General features: G+C 43.5%; 1 long non-coding RNA gene across 1 annotated transcript; it reads right to left on the bottom strand.

Annotated features, from left to right (window-relative positions):
* Nucleotides 1-10476: 10476 nt before the first annotated feature.
* Nucleotides 10477-13410, bottom strand: LOC123182896 (uncharacterized). Its single transcript, XR_006492361.1, has 2 exons — nt 13069-13410; nt 10477-12151 (listed from the first exon to the last, which is right to left on the bottom strand). It is a non-coding gene; the product is annotated as an uncharacterized lncRNA (long non-coding RNA).
* Between the last annotated feature and the right edge of the window lie 1846 nt (nt 13411-15256).

The following is a 15256-nucleotide window of genomic DNA, read 5'->3' as shown; positions in this document are numbered from 1 at the left end:
TGCGACCCATCAGCGGGTGCTCTCAACTTCCCGTCTTTCTTACGGTCCTCGCTGTGCCATCGCATCAACTTGGCATGCTCTTTGTTTCTGAACAGTCGTTTCAACCGTGGTATTATAGGATCATACCACATCACCTTTGCAGGAACCCTCTTCCTGGGGGGCTCGCCGTCAACATCACCAGGGTCATCTCGTCTGATCTTATACCACAATGCACCGCATACCAGGCATGCGTTCAAATCCTCGTACGCACCGCGGTAGAGGATGCAGTCATTAGGGCATGCATGTATCTTCTGCACCTCCAATCCTAGAGGGCATACGACCTTCTTTGCTGTGTACGTACTGTCGAGCAATTCGTTATCCTTTGGAAGCTTCTTCTTCAATATTTTCAGTAGCTTCTGAAATCCTTTGTCAGGCACAACATTCTCTGCCTTCCACTGCAGCAATTCCAATACGGTACCGAGCTTTGTGTTGCCATCTTCGCAATTGGGGTACAACCCTTTTTTGTGATCCTCTAACATGCGATCGAACTTCAGCTTCTGGTTTTGACTTTCGCACTATCTCCTTGCATCAAAAATGACCCGGTGGAGATCATCATCGGGCACAATATCGTCTGGTTCCTCTTGATCTTCAGCAGCTTCCCCCGTTGCAGCATCACCGTATTTCGGAGGCACATAGTTGTCATCATCCTCTTCTTCTTCGCTGTCTTCCATCATCACCCCTATTTCTCCGTGCTTGGTCTAACTATTATAGTGTGGCATGAAACCCTTATAAAGCAGGTGGGTGTGAAGGGTTTTCGAGTCAGAGTAAGACCTCGTATTCCCACAGCTAGGGCAAGGACAACACATAAAACCATTCTGCTTGTTTGCCTCAGCCACTTCGAGAAAATTATGCACACCATTAACGTACTCGGAGGTGTGTCTGTCACCGTACATCCATTGTCGGTTCAACTGCGTACATTATATATAATTAAGTGTGTCCAAAACCATTACAAAACATCATGCATAGATAAGTGATCAAATTAATAGAAGTTCATCATCACATTAAAACCAAAGTACATACATAGTTCTCATTGAACAACATATAGCTCTCCAGAGCATCTAATTAAACCATACATTGAAACTATGTAAAACATTTCAATGCAACAACAAATGCGATCATAATCGCAACCAAGGTAACAATTGATCCAACGGCATAATGATACCAAGCCTCGGTATGAATGGCATATTTTCTAATCTTTCTAATCTTCAAATGCATTGCATCCATCTTGATCTTGTGATCATCGACGACATCCGCAACATGCAACTCCAATTTCATCTTCTCCTCCTCAATTTTTTTATTTTTTTCCTTTAAGTAATTGTTTTCTTCTTCAACTAAATTTAACCTCTCGACAATAGGGTCGGTTGGAATTTCCGGTTCACATACCTCCTAGATAAATAAAATCGATGTCACGTTGGTCGGCGTAATTGTCATAAACAAAAAATGAACCAATAGTTATAAAAGATAATATATACCACATCCGAATCATAGACAGGACAAGGGCCGACGGAGGCGGACACCAAAACCATCGCACTATATAATAACAAGCAGTAATAAAAGTAAGAAAATTAGACAAGTATCTACCTAAAGTAACAATTTTTTTCTTTCAGAAAGAAGATAAGAATAAGAGGCTCACCACGGTGGTGCCGGGGACGAGATCAGCGCGGGCGATTGACGGTGGTGAAGACGGAGACGGGATGTGACGGACCGCTAAACCTAGACAAATCTCGGAGAAAATGGAGCTTGGGGGTCGAGCTTCGAGAGGAGAAAGCTTAACTAGTGTGGCTCGGGCATTTCATCGAACACCTCATGTGCATAGGAGGTGAGCTAGAGCACCACAAAGCTCTCCCCTCGCCGGCCAGAAAAACAAAGCAGTGTGGACTACTCTGCTGCGGCGATGGGGTATATATAGGCAACTCATTGGTCCCGGTTAGTGGCAGGAACCGGGACTAAAGGCCCCCCTTCTGTCCCGGTTCCTACCATGAACCGGGACCAATGGCTGTGGGCCAGGAGCGAGGACCGTTGGTCCCGATTCGTGCCTGGAACCGGGACAAATGGGTCCAAACGAACCAGGACAGATGCCCCACGGGGCCCGGCCGGCCCCCTGGGCGCACGAACCGGGACGTATGCCCCCCATGGGTCCCGGTTCGTGACTGAGCCTGGACTAATGGGCTGGCCAGGCCCCAACCAAAGCCCTGTTTTCTACTAGTGTACAATGGCCGAAAGCCTGGCAATTGAGACAATGGGACCGTCTCTACATGGTCGTACACCTACAACACCTATGCTTGACAAATCATCCGTGGACGCACCCGGACGGCCCCTCATATCTCACGTCCGGCATCTGCATATCTTAAATTCGGACTCTCAAATCCATGCACGTTCATCATGCACGTCAAATGTTGGTACCGAAAATATATGTTCTTACAGAAAATTTATTTTAAATGCACAAATCAAACATTACCTTTTTGGTTTCCGTTGTGGGTCACATATGCTCCACAAGATCATTGAGTAGTTGCACGTGCACATGACGATCTTAAAGATTCTGATGCATCTGCAGAAACTTCATAAGTTGATTTGTATCTTGATCTTTCGGGATTTGAACTTGTTCTCCAGGCGCTTCAAAATCATTGGTTTCGGCAACACCACCGCCCTCATCCTCAACAATCGTATTGTGCAAAATAACACAAGATGTCATGAGCCCCCCACAAAGTTTCTGATTCCCACGTCATTGCAGCTACACGAACAATTCCCCAACAAGTTTGAAGCACCCCGAATGCCCTCTCCACATCCTTCCTAGCTGCTTCCTGCAATGTTCCAAAGTGGCTTTTTTTGTTGTCCTGTGGTTCGGATATGGTATACACAAACGCCACCCACCAAAGATAGATATGCCATCCGCAAGATAGTATCCCATCTTGTAGTCATGATCGTTGACAGCGTCGTTGCATGGCGGTGATTCCCCATTACAAAGCCTCCTGAACACCAGAGATCGTTGAAGCACGTTGATGTCATTGTAAGAACCCGACATTCCAAAAAAAACATGTCAAATCCATAAGTCATTTGATGCCACTACTTCCAGCAGCATGATGGTGACCTCTTTGGTGTGACCTTGATACATTGCCTGTAATCCTTTGGGGGCTGTTCTTACATTGCCAATGCATGCAATCAATTGATCCGAGCATTTCTGGAAACCCTCTCGCCTCTCCAATAGCCAACAACTTTTCTGTGTCCTGCACATTTGGGTCTCTCAGATACTCTGCTCCAAACACCTGCACCATGGCGCATGTGCTCTCCCCCATCCTGATCATCTCACCAACGGCATCTGTGGCAGTACCAACTGCAAGCATCCTCAGAGCAGCCGTACATTTCTGCTTAGCATAGAAAGATAAATTGGCCGCAGCAATCCTTTGTGAGTTTAAAGTAGTCATCGTGTGCCTCCACTCCCTCCACAATGAGAAAAAACAATGGCTTTCGCATGCGAAAACGGCGAAGAAACCATGGATCGTCCGGGAAAGTTGGGTTCGGAGCAAAGTAGTCCTTCTGCAATAGCCGTGCTCCGGAGACTCTATCCCGGTCGATCATTCTTCTCCCTTTGATCGAGCCCTTGAAGTTGAGAATATGCTCCACCCGCCGGTCCATTTCCGCTTGCATGCTCATGTCCACTTCTTCGTCCGAATCCAACGAATCGAAGAACTCGTCTTGAATCATTTGATCAAGCTCTGTCGGTCCATACTCCTCGTCCGACGAAGCATCGGAATTCATCGTTTTCCCTAAAAACACAAAAAAATTAGGTCGGAAATGTGTCAAACACCGCAAGGGGGAGCCCGAGAGTTGACGGACGTACCGCGGTGGCGTCTGGGCTGCCGCCGACGTCCCCAGCGGTGAGGACGGGAGAGAGGAGTGATGTGCTGGTGCTGGCGGCGCAAGGCTCAGAACAGCTACGGAGCGCGCGCGGCAGTGGTGCTGTGAGACGGACGTCAAGGAGGAGGAAGAAGTGAGAAGAGAGCAAATGGATCCGATAGGTCGAGGGGGTGGATTTGGTGCAATTTGAGATGGGGTAGGGCTGTCGGGTCTGACGTGATGGACGCGCCCGGGCGCCCTATATGCGCCCCAGATTTGGGCTGAATACGAGGGGTGCCGGTTAGCTCGGGCGTTTGAGACTCGTTTAAGATACCCGTCTGAACCATTTTATTATGACCAGTTAGTGACTGGGCCGTCCGGCTGGACGTTTAAGGCGGGTTTGGAACGCCCGGCTGTAGATGCTCTTACCAAGCTTAAAATTGGCGAGGTCTAGAACGGTCGTTTTGCTACCCACAGATACATGCACAAACCATCTTCAGTAGTGACCCAACTAACGATTCCCATGGTAATTCTGAACTACTTCGACATGCTGATTCTGTGAATCTGTGCGAGAATTCATATCTTCAACAAAAACACTTTATACGCAGTTTGGCCGACATCGGGTCATTCTATCATTAAATCCATATTCTTCATCATATTTCGATCTGAAAAATTATTCAGGTGCCATAGAAGTCAAATTAAATGAAAATAGCGTATGATATCACCCTGTTCTGTAGATCGTGGCCTAGTGATCTGGCTGATGGACTATAGGATACCGAAAATATCCAAGGAAATCAAGATCTGGTTTAACGTATACATTACGATTTTTTTTTACGTTGGAGAGCACAGGGGATAGATGGCATGCCAGGTTATGTTTTGTTTTTAGCTCCTGCTTGATTGCACGAACAACTCTGTTGCATTTAACCACGACAAATAAACATTTCCATCGGCGACTCTCTTCTGGCATGCATGTTTCCTTGACCTTACGACCCACGGGTTTGATTTCTATTGGACCGACCTGCACGTAGGTACGGCACAAAAAAGTTTATCTCAAGGCATCGAGGACAGTTTACTATGTGATCTAGTTGGTTGATTGTGCATTGCAGTCACATGGACAGTAGGCAGGGGATATCGTTTTCTTTAAGAGTAAATTAAAGTGCAGTTTGATGGTGTTTAATGGCGTGTGCGTGTGCGTGTGCGTGTGTGTGTGTGTGACTGTGTGTGTTTTAGAGACTCAATAATAGTCGCAATATTCTCTTTCCATGCATCCTTCTTGACAGACTCAATAGTCGCAATATTCTCTTTCAACAAAACAAGATGTCATGTAGAATGAAGCCATTCATTAGCTAGCGGGAATGAATCCAGACGAAAATGCTCACGATCCTGACCGCGGCGGCCTGGGCATCCCTGCATCTCGCAGGATGAACGTTGCGCTGATGCTGCGGTGGGTTTGGCGGATCTTGAGGGGAGATGGGGGTCTCTGGCTTCAGCTGTTGGAGGCCAAGTACTTGCAGGGTCAACCCCTCTTGGCTTGCTCTCTCTCGGTCGGGTCCGAGTTCTGGAAGTCGATTCAGGCCATTGAAGGAGAGATCAGGCTCGGTTTGCGTTTCTCGATTGGCAATGGGTCTGGGACCCAGTTTTGGTTAGACCCTTGGTTTGAGGATGAGCCTCTTCGATTGCGGTTCCCGAGGCTCTTTGCGATTTGTGTCGACCCGACCATCCTTGTTTAGTCGGCTGCCTTGGATGAGGGGTGGAACATTGCGTCCCGCCGATCATTCGGATCCGAGGAGGTTCGGGAATGGACAGAGATGAGGGAAGTAGTCCCTCTTCCTCTGTCCCAGGCCCCTGACTCTGTTTCCTGGAGTCTCACTCCTTCGGGTGATTTCTCAGTTAGTTCGGCCTATCAGGCTGTATGCCGTGTGCTGGTTCTACAGTGGCTATCCCCATTGTGGAAGGCGCCGATGCCCTTGAAGATTAAGATTTTCGTTTGGCAGCTTCTTCGTGATCGTCTTCCTTCAGGAACCGAGGTGCTGAAACGCCAGGGTCCGGGCGATGGCATGTGCCCTTTGTGCCATGTCCCGGAAACGCGAACGCACATTTTGTTCTCGTGCGTCGCAGCGTAGGCTCTTTGGTGCTTTGTTCATGAGGCTTTAGGACCGGAGTGGGAGGCCCTTGACCTTGCACGGTTTCTGCAGGTTAGGGCCACTCAGGTTGGCCGTAAGTGCCGACTGTTCTGGCTTATCTTCGCGGCTATGATGTGGACCCTTTGGACTACGCGCAATAAGATGGTGATTGAGCGGGTGTTCCCGCGACGTGCTTCTGACTCGTTCTTCAAATTTCTTGCCTTCCTGCAGCACTGGCATCCGCGCGCTAGGCCGGGGGATCGTGACCATCTTCAGCTCCTTCTTGACGCCCTGGTGTCTTCTGCGCGTCGTCTCGCTGATCGCCCGACAGTTTCGTAGCTTGCCCCTGCTGGCTTTTTCTGTTTCTTCTTAGTTATTTTGGGCGTCTCTGTGCTGTGGCCCCAGCATTCTTTCTTTAACCTTGCTTGGGACGTGGTTGTATGGACTTATGCTTTATCTATAAAGCGAGGCGAAAGCCTGTTTCAAGAATCCTGGACGGTGTAATTAAGCAACGAACTGATGTGATTCTTCCTACATCAACATGAACCCGTTGTCGAGCTGCCATCACCAGCGCCACCCGAGGCGTAATTAGCGCAACTTGAACCGTTCTGCTGCATGTGCCTGGCACTCATCCTACCACATACCTCGGGTTTATCATGGATTATCATACTCTGCACTGGTAGGCAAAGATGTGAGAGAGGTAAGAGAGAGTCTGCCTCGGTGCCACCTAGCGATTCCCCTAGTATAAAACCTTGTCAAAGTGGTTCACGCAAACCACAACCAAAGCATAAGGAAGATCCAGTAGAGAAGAGAGAGGCGCACCGGCCCTTTCCAGGCCACCTGGCCCTCTTGCTCTCGAGTTCAGCTCGGATGAACGATGTGAGGAAGCAAGAGAAGCAAAAGGGAAGAGGAGGCGGAGGTGGGAGTGGAGGAGTAAGGCTGGCGAGGATGCTGCGGGAGCACAGGGCCAGGCTCTACATCATCCGGCGCTGCGTCGTCATGCTGCTCTGCCACCATGACTGATGCTCGCTCCGTCGATCGATGTTTACCTGCGACCCTGCCCCCTGCTACATCGTCTCTGCCTGTTCCTCTGTCCGGCCACCATGTATCTAGCTTAGGTGTTTGATCTTGGTTTTGTTCGTTGTTCATAGGCTGTGCAGCCTTGGCAGATTAACTCTCGGTGTACATATTAGGCAGGGGTTGTAGGTAGTTGTTTTCTGAATTCTGACGGTTACTCTGGGTTTCAAGGCTTGTTGGGTGTGGCGTGGTGCTCCTAAGACCTGTAATGGCGAGGACTGCACATGTATCGATCTGTTCTGGGCACGTTGTTGGTATCTTGGCTGTGTTTTTGCTTTATGGGAAATGAAAGGCCAAAAACAAAGAAAGAAAGAAAAAGGTTGTCCAGGCCTTTTTCTTCCATCGTGTGATTCTACCGTTGAGGCATGATTGTGATGAGATGTTCTTGCGTCCTCCAAATTAAGATCATTTGTTTGGACGATTCTCCACAACATATGGCCAAGTCAAATGCGCAGAATTTACGGCGGCCATATCAAGATGACACCAACAAAAGTACTATAGTACTCTGTGTCTTTGGTCAAAATTAAATAGTTGTGCACACAACCAAATAAAAGTCCACACTTATCATAGTATTATTTGTGAAGATACTCAGAAAACTGGGGGCAGTGTTACTTGTGCATTTGGGGTAATTATTCAGTTACTTGCATTGCTCTTAGTTCAGTACTTTAGAAACTAACATCATACATAGAAACTATTGGACATGTGTAACTTAACATTTGTCCACCCGGTGTAGAAATGTACTTGTGGCATCGAGACCAGGGTTAAAAATTTCAAAGATTTCACAAATATTGGTGGGATCCGAAATATTTTTAATCCCAAAATTTTGAGCCAGATTCAAACTAATTTAAAAATAATTTAAATTAGGTTAAAATTCATTGAAATGAAGAGAAATTTGAAATGTCCAAATCCGAAATAATGTCCTAAATACGCAAATTTTTGCATATTTCAGCGAGGGACGAAATTATTTTGTTTTTTGAAGTAAAAACCTTGATTGAGACTACTAATTACAGAATTGATAAAACCCATTCGCAAAAAATCTAGCTATAACTAGCTGGATGACAACATAATTGCGCTGCCAAATTTACAAAAAAGATATAATTGGCACATTTTATGTTTTAGTTACTGCTTACGTGTTCAACTTCAGCAATGATATGTCATACATGAAGGGAATTTGTGGGCCCAAATGTTGTCTTGGGAAACAATAGTTGTAATTTTTGTCGAAGTCTTTCTATAAGATTCATTAGATTGTAAGTAAGAACGCTCTTGTGTAACAATTGAATATCTATGGGTGCCTTGAGATCTGTGGCTTAATGTACAAACTCATAGATTTTACTATCAGAAATGTTATCTAGCGTGGCAGCTGCTAGCAGACGCCCTCCTCACCGTTGCACGGATCTCAGCGCAGAGCTGACGCCACTTCAAATATTGAAATTAGTCCGCTTTAAGATAGAAGGAAATAAAATTTTACTTCTCAAAACACCCCAACGCACTACATTGGCTAGAGACGAGAGCTTGCACATGGGATACGTTGGTTCGAATCCCAAGACCTCCTCAAGGCCTTCTTTCTTTTCACCATGATGGAATTCTATATGTTCTTTTGCTTTTATACATGGAATTTTTTTCTAGAAAAAATTAACATGGCAGTTTATAGATTTTAAAAATACGTGACATGGCAATTTAGACATTTTTTTACAAGATAAGTTTGTTTTTGTACATGGAGTTTTTACTATTAAGAGATGTAATATCTATTATTAGCATTTTTATTATTAAGGGATGGAATTTTTTATTATTAAGGGAATGTATTTTTATTATTAAGAAATGACATTTTTCTATTATTAAGACATGGCGTTTTTAATATTAAGAACGATATTTTTTACTATTAGTGATGTCATTTTTATTATTAATGGGTGGCATTTTTATTATTAAGAGATGTCAATTTTATTAGTAAGAGATGGAATTTTTTATTATTAAGAAATGGTATTTTTATTATTAAGAGATGACATTTTTATGTTGGCATTTTTCTAAAATTTTATTATCCAAATAAAACATTTTTTTCTACAAGATGGCAGTTTCAAAATTTAACATGGCAATTATTTTTGTAGATCACATGACCTTTTTTATCACGCTCATTGTAAATTTACAAATTAGGGTAATGACAGTTTTATGAAGTTGCATTTTCCACAATTCAGATCAGGGGCAGAATTATTTTTTCTTAATATGGCAAAAAAATTATACTCCTTTTTTACATACATAATGGAAAATCTTTTGTCCATTTTTTCTGTACAAAAGAAAATGGTAATTGAGCATGGAGGCCCAAGGGCGAAGCTAAAGGGGGCCTATGTGGACTCTGGAAAAACCAGTGTTTCCTGCTCTTCTCTGAGCAGGGAAATTCCCTTTGATCACGTGAGGGATCAAATCAAGTCCGTCTACTTGGAATGGAAGAAGTGCACAAAAACCGCGAAAAGAAAAAAGAAAGGCACTTTTCCTATCTTTTTCCATTAACGCGGAGGAATCAGGGAATGAACTGGAAACCAGCTAACGTTACTTTTCTTCACTCGACCGCCCGCGCCCAAGCGCATGAAAACGTTTGTTGGTTGATCAACCAGCCAAGGAACAAATCGTTCGTTAAGCCTCTCTTCGTGGCGATCATCGACCAGATATTGGGGTCCTTTTACTATTGTTCTCTAGCTTTCCCTCTTCCAATCCTCGACATGTCAGGGCCCACATGCAAGACAATACTTATATATTTTCTAACTATGTGGGCCTAGGAAAGAGGTGAATTCCACATGTCATTATCTTCTTCTTTCTCTCCTTCACATACCAAATCATCACCTACAGATACCCAATATGTGCACACAACAATCGTGGGAACGCCAACGAGGACATGGACGCCAACAAGGACATGGCATCCCCGGTGTATGGGCTTCAAAGGTTGATTTGGCTGGGTGGGGAGGGGCAGGGTGGGGGCTATCTGCGCGAGAGAAAAACGAGGCCGAGTGGGGTTTAGAGGAATGGTCGAAGGCGGTGGTTCCAGGAGGAAATGGATAGTGGATCTATTCATAGAACAGTTCGGAGTTTCATACGACCATCCAGCCTTCCATTTTTCAATGATATTCGACTCACACTTAGGCCTCATTTGGTTGTTGGGTAGAAAAAAACCAGGGCAATAAACCCCTAGGGGGTTTTTCCTGTGCTCATGGTTTCCCTCCCACCACGTGGGAGATCTTCCCACTGCCCAGGTTTCCAAATGGCAACAAGGGGGAGGGAAGGAAAACCCTCAAATTAACACATATCACAAGCGACTTTGCTACACAGATAACAACATATCTGTACATACAAAATTTCAGAGCCTTCATACAAAATTCTACCAATAACAATGGACCACAGACAAGAATTCCACAAATAATCTAAAAAAACAAATACATAAAATCTAAGAATTTCATATAAACAAATACATAAAACCATCAGTTCACAAGGGTTCAGATACTGGTCAGTCCACATCTCATTGAGATCAATCGTTGGCCTAAATCGTTTTCATGTGCTATCATCATTCAAATTTGTTCACGACAAAAGAAAATTGAATTATCACTTGCCATGTCCAAGGCAGAGATACTTTCAAATTAGATGAACTGCAAGGAGGCGATCACTAGCCCTACTCAAGTCATTTCTCCACTCTGCATGGACATCAGGTACCGCATCTTGATGTTGACTGAACTACACAAAATATTAAGTTAGCACCAGTTCAGTTTCAATAGACTACTTTTAAGTATAAATGAATTAAGATGAAATAGTATGAACCAATATATGATATGTGCAGTGTGCATAAAAAAATCGACTAAATTGCTTGCGAAAAGAATATTAATTTCTTCAAGCTTCTTTGAAGCTCTACAAAGTACTCAGAATCAGAATGTCCTAAGAACCAAAATGCCACTTGCAGTCACTACAAAGTACTCAGATTTAATATTCACTTGAAGTAATCATGCGCTTTGCAGCAACGTAAGATCACAATGTTGTTCATTATTATATTTTGATTGGTGTAATACATTACCAACTACGCTTAAATCAAATGAAAGACTTGCAATGCTTTTCGTTGTGCTCACCCTGATATATCTAAGACCTTCATGCCATGGGAAAATATGCATTTTCAAAATAAATGCACATAAAATTGTATCAACATATTCAAGAAAAAAGATTGCTTCGATTAATCTAAGACATATTGAAGTAAGTGAATAAAAGAGTAGACACAAAATAATATTGTTTGTCTCAATGGGTATCTACAAAGAGAAAAAACAGAGTTTGCCCTCCAAGAACTTCCATTTTCTAGGTCCTTACATGGCAAAATCACGGCACGATCATCTGCACTGAAGACACAACACTGCATATAGGTCAATAAACAACTTATAAACTTATGCATATCAATATATGGTCATTCTTTGATCATGGGTTTGTGAGAGCATTAAACACACCGTTAAATAGGTGTCACACCACAGCTGATCTGTTGAGTGCCTGAGTGTAAACAAAGGCATGATGAAACCAAAGCCAATGAAAAGAAATCAACAGCTGATCTGCTTGAAATAGATGTATAACAAACAAAAAGATATGTGATTCTACTATACACCTTTATTTGCACATTTGCAACAATTTCTACACATGCTTTGCTATAAACAGCCATATATCCATCTGTCTAGAAGTGAACAAACAAGACAAAAGTAAGCTACATATGTCTCATATACCTTCCAGCTACAGCTCCACCTTCCTGGAACTATAGGTAGAAAACTAAAATGAACTATTGAATTGCTCTTGCCTATCTTGGAGGTACAGCTATACACCTTAGGAAGGAAACAAATCATCTCTCTACCTTTACTCTTTGGTTCATCTAATAAGAACCAGCAGCAAAATATTTATCATGTAAACGGCAGCAGAACTCAGAACATAAACATCACCAATCACATCTCTTCTTGGCTAGCTGTTCAATTCATACCAACAAATAAATTTAAGCTTTCCCATACCTTTCTTGCTTTCTTCTCAACGACCGATTAAAGATAACAAGATCAAACTCATATAGTGAGTTGAAAAGCCTGCAACAGGCAGCAGTGCTCGAGTTACTATCTATTGTATTATTAGAATGAACGGACTAGATTTAACTAGCAAACAAGAATGGTACAGATTTAAAGAAGCTAATATAGATTTGTACGTAGGAGTCAAAACATTTTTTACCTAGGCCAGAGTGGAATCGAGAAGGCACTCAAGTACATCCAAAAAGAACACGTACAAGTAAACATTTGACGGCAGCCAACCTTGATGGACAAAAAAGGTAACCGGAGCAGTCCCGTTCTCACACGTTCTTAAGGCAAGGGTGGTGGCGTGAATTCATGTCGCAAATAAATATTTGACGGCGGCCAAACTAGATGGGCAAAAAAAGAATCCGGAGCAGTCCAGTTCTTACATGTTCTTAAGGCAAGAGTGGTGTGGCGTTGATTCATGTCAATTAAAAAAAACATGGGCGCTGTTTTGCTAGTTTCTATCTAAAATATATGCAGAATAGTTGCTCACAAATGTCACCTGCTCACAAAAGCTTGATTCATACAACTATATTGATCTGCTTGTATCTAAATCTAATCAGTAATCAGTGTTCTGTACCTCATATAACATATGAAATCTGATGTCAACAATGAAAATACTATGGCAGATACATAGCTATGAAATTGAACCAACTGACCCAATCTGGTGCATACAAGTCCAAAGTTTTACCAAATGTATGAGCCACTATATGCATCAAGCTTCAGACTACTTTTCACAATTCGATGGGCGGCATAGCATGCTACATAGAAACAAATCGTAGCTGGCACAGATGAAAATACAACTCATATGGAACTGGTGGTTCAAGAACTACATAAGAAAAATACAAGCTCGTATGGAACCGGTGGTTCAAGATCAGGGATGGTGAAGCCATGAACTGAAAAGAAAAATATTGGGGAAGGAGGAGGGGGCAAACCCTTGATCAGATGAGATAGTAACGTCCGCGGAACCGTTGCCGCCGCCGTCGCCGGAGGGGATCGGAGCTTGGAGGCGGAGGGGAGATCCGGGGAAGGAGAACGGTGACGGCCACGATCCGTCGCCGTCGTTGGAGGGGCGGAGCTTGGATCCTCAGCACCGGAGGGAGGGGCTCGGGAGCGTCACTTCTTGTCGCCGGCGGAGGAGCTCGGAGGCGGTCGGGGGCGCTGGATCTTGGTCGACGGCGCTGCCGTTCGCTCTTCTCGCTCGAGTCGTGGATTTCCTCCCCGAGCTCTGGGGTCGTGGGTTTCGGAATATCCTAGCGGACACTCATTGCGGCAGATTGTCGAGCGAACGCACAGAGCAGAGCGACCTAGCGATCCAGATGGGCCGGCCCAACTACACGCGCTACAGTATCCGGTTTTGGGTACTTTCTGGAAGGTTCCTGACCGATTTGGGAACCTTCCAGAAGGTTCTTGAACAGTTTTTTCACTGGTTTTTCCCTTTTCTGTTTCTTTTTTTCTTTCTCTTTTTTTCTTCTTTCTTTGTTTTTCTGTTTCTTTATTTCATTTTTTCAATTCCTTTTCTTCTCTTTCTATTTCCTTTTTGTTCTTCAGATTTTCAAATTCCTTTCTATTTCCTTTTTTCTTCTTTTTTGTTTTTTCAGTTTGTTTTCTTTATTTGGTTTATTATTTCATTTTCTTTTTCTTTTCTCTTTTTTTCAAAATATTCAAATTTTGTTTGCCTTTCCATAAAAAGTTCAGTTTTTTAAAAATTGTTCTTAACATTCGAAAATTGTTCTCGTTACACAAAAAAGTGCAAAATTTTCGAAATTAATATAATGTACCGGACTTCAACTTTTTTGTTCAGGTTTTCAAAAAATGTTTGTGCTTCCAAATATATTCGGGATTTTTCAAATTTGTTCTTTGTTTCAAAATTTGTTCTCAAGATTCAAAAAATGTTCGTGCTTTAAGAAATTGTTCGCGCTTCCAAATTTATTCTATGTTTCAAAATTTGTTCTCAAGATTCAAAAAAAAATGTTCATGCTTTAAAAAAAATCCGCGCTTCCAAATTTGTTCTCTGTTTCAAATTTTGTTCTCAAGATTAAAAAAATGTTCGTGCTTTAAAAAAATTTCATGTTCAAATTTTGTTCTCAAATTTCCGCGCTTACAAATTTGTTCACCTTTCAAAATTTGTTCTCAAGATTAAAAAAATGTTCGTGCTTTAAAAATGTTCATGTTCAAATTTTGTTCTTGATTTCAAAATTTTGTTCCCTAAATTCAAAAAATGTTCGGGATTTTAAAAAGTGTTCAGTTTATGAAAAGTTTCTTCATGCCTTTTAGTTTTTCTTCTAAAATTTGGAAAGTGTTCGCTTTTTAAGAAACACGTTTTCAAAATAATTTTCGCGTTAGGAATTTAAGAAAATGTTCGGGTCTCCATTACATTTAGCTCCGCACGCCATAGCAAAGCAAGAAATTTTGTGTATCGATTTTTTCACTGCGTTGCGCGAATGGGCCGGCCCAGCTGGAGACGCGCCTGTGCGTCCGCTCGACAATTCGCCGCAGCGAGCGGTGCATAGGAGCTCTCGTGGGTTTCCTCCCCGTGGAAAGGACGTGGGTCGGGCAGGGTTACCCCGAGATGGATGCGGTCCAAATGACCAACTCGGTTTCCCTGGGCCAACTCGGCCCGTGGTTCTCTGGCCCGGGGAAACAGCGGGGATCCCCCCGGGAAACCCTGCAACCAAATGAGGCCTTACACCTTTTTCCAGGCGCCAGAAGTATATAGGCGGTCTCATTGTTCAAGTGGGCAGTGTTCTCTCAACAACCGAAGGAGCCAGCCAACATGGCAAAGTGTGGAAACACGTAGGCGTAGAGAAGTCGACTAAAAGCGTGATGAAATTGAATATGGCGCTCCGGTCCCCTGGATATGATCTCCTGTCCCTAGGAAGATGGGCCAGGATTAGATAGCACCATCACCAATCACAAATATCCTAGAGCTATTCAAACCCATCATCTACTACTAGTAGCTAGGTAGTTAGTTGAGGTATTATTAGACAAAAATATCATCTCTGATGCATGCACGAGAGAACTACTCTGAAGCAAAACGGGAGCTGTCCCCTCGCCCAGAATTAGCTAAGCACAGTAGGACGCGGCCCTCTTGCAATGTAGCATGTGTCACCCGTGATTCTC

This window comes from Triticum aestivum, chromosome 1D, assembly GCF_018294505.1.
Source record: "Triticum aestivum cultivar Chinese Spring chromosome 1D, IWGSC CS RefSeq v2.1, whole genome shotgun sequence".
Lineage (NCBI taxonomy): Eukaryota > Viridiplantae > Streptophyta > Magnoliopsida > Poales > Poaceae > Triticum > Triticum aestivum.
Note: the sequence above shows the minus strand (reverse complement) of the source record. Positions and strands in the feature narration are given on the sequence as shown.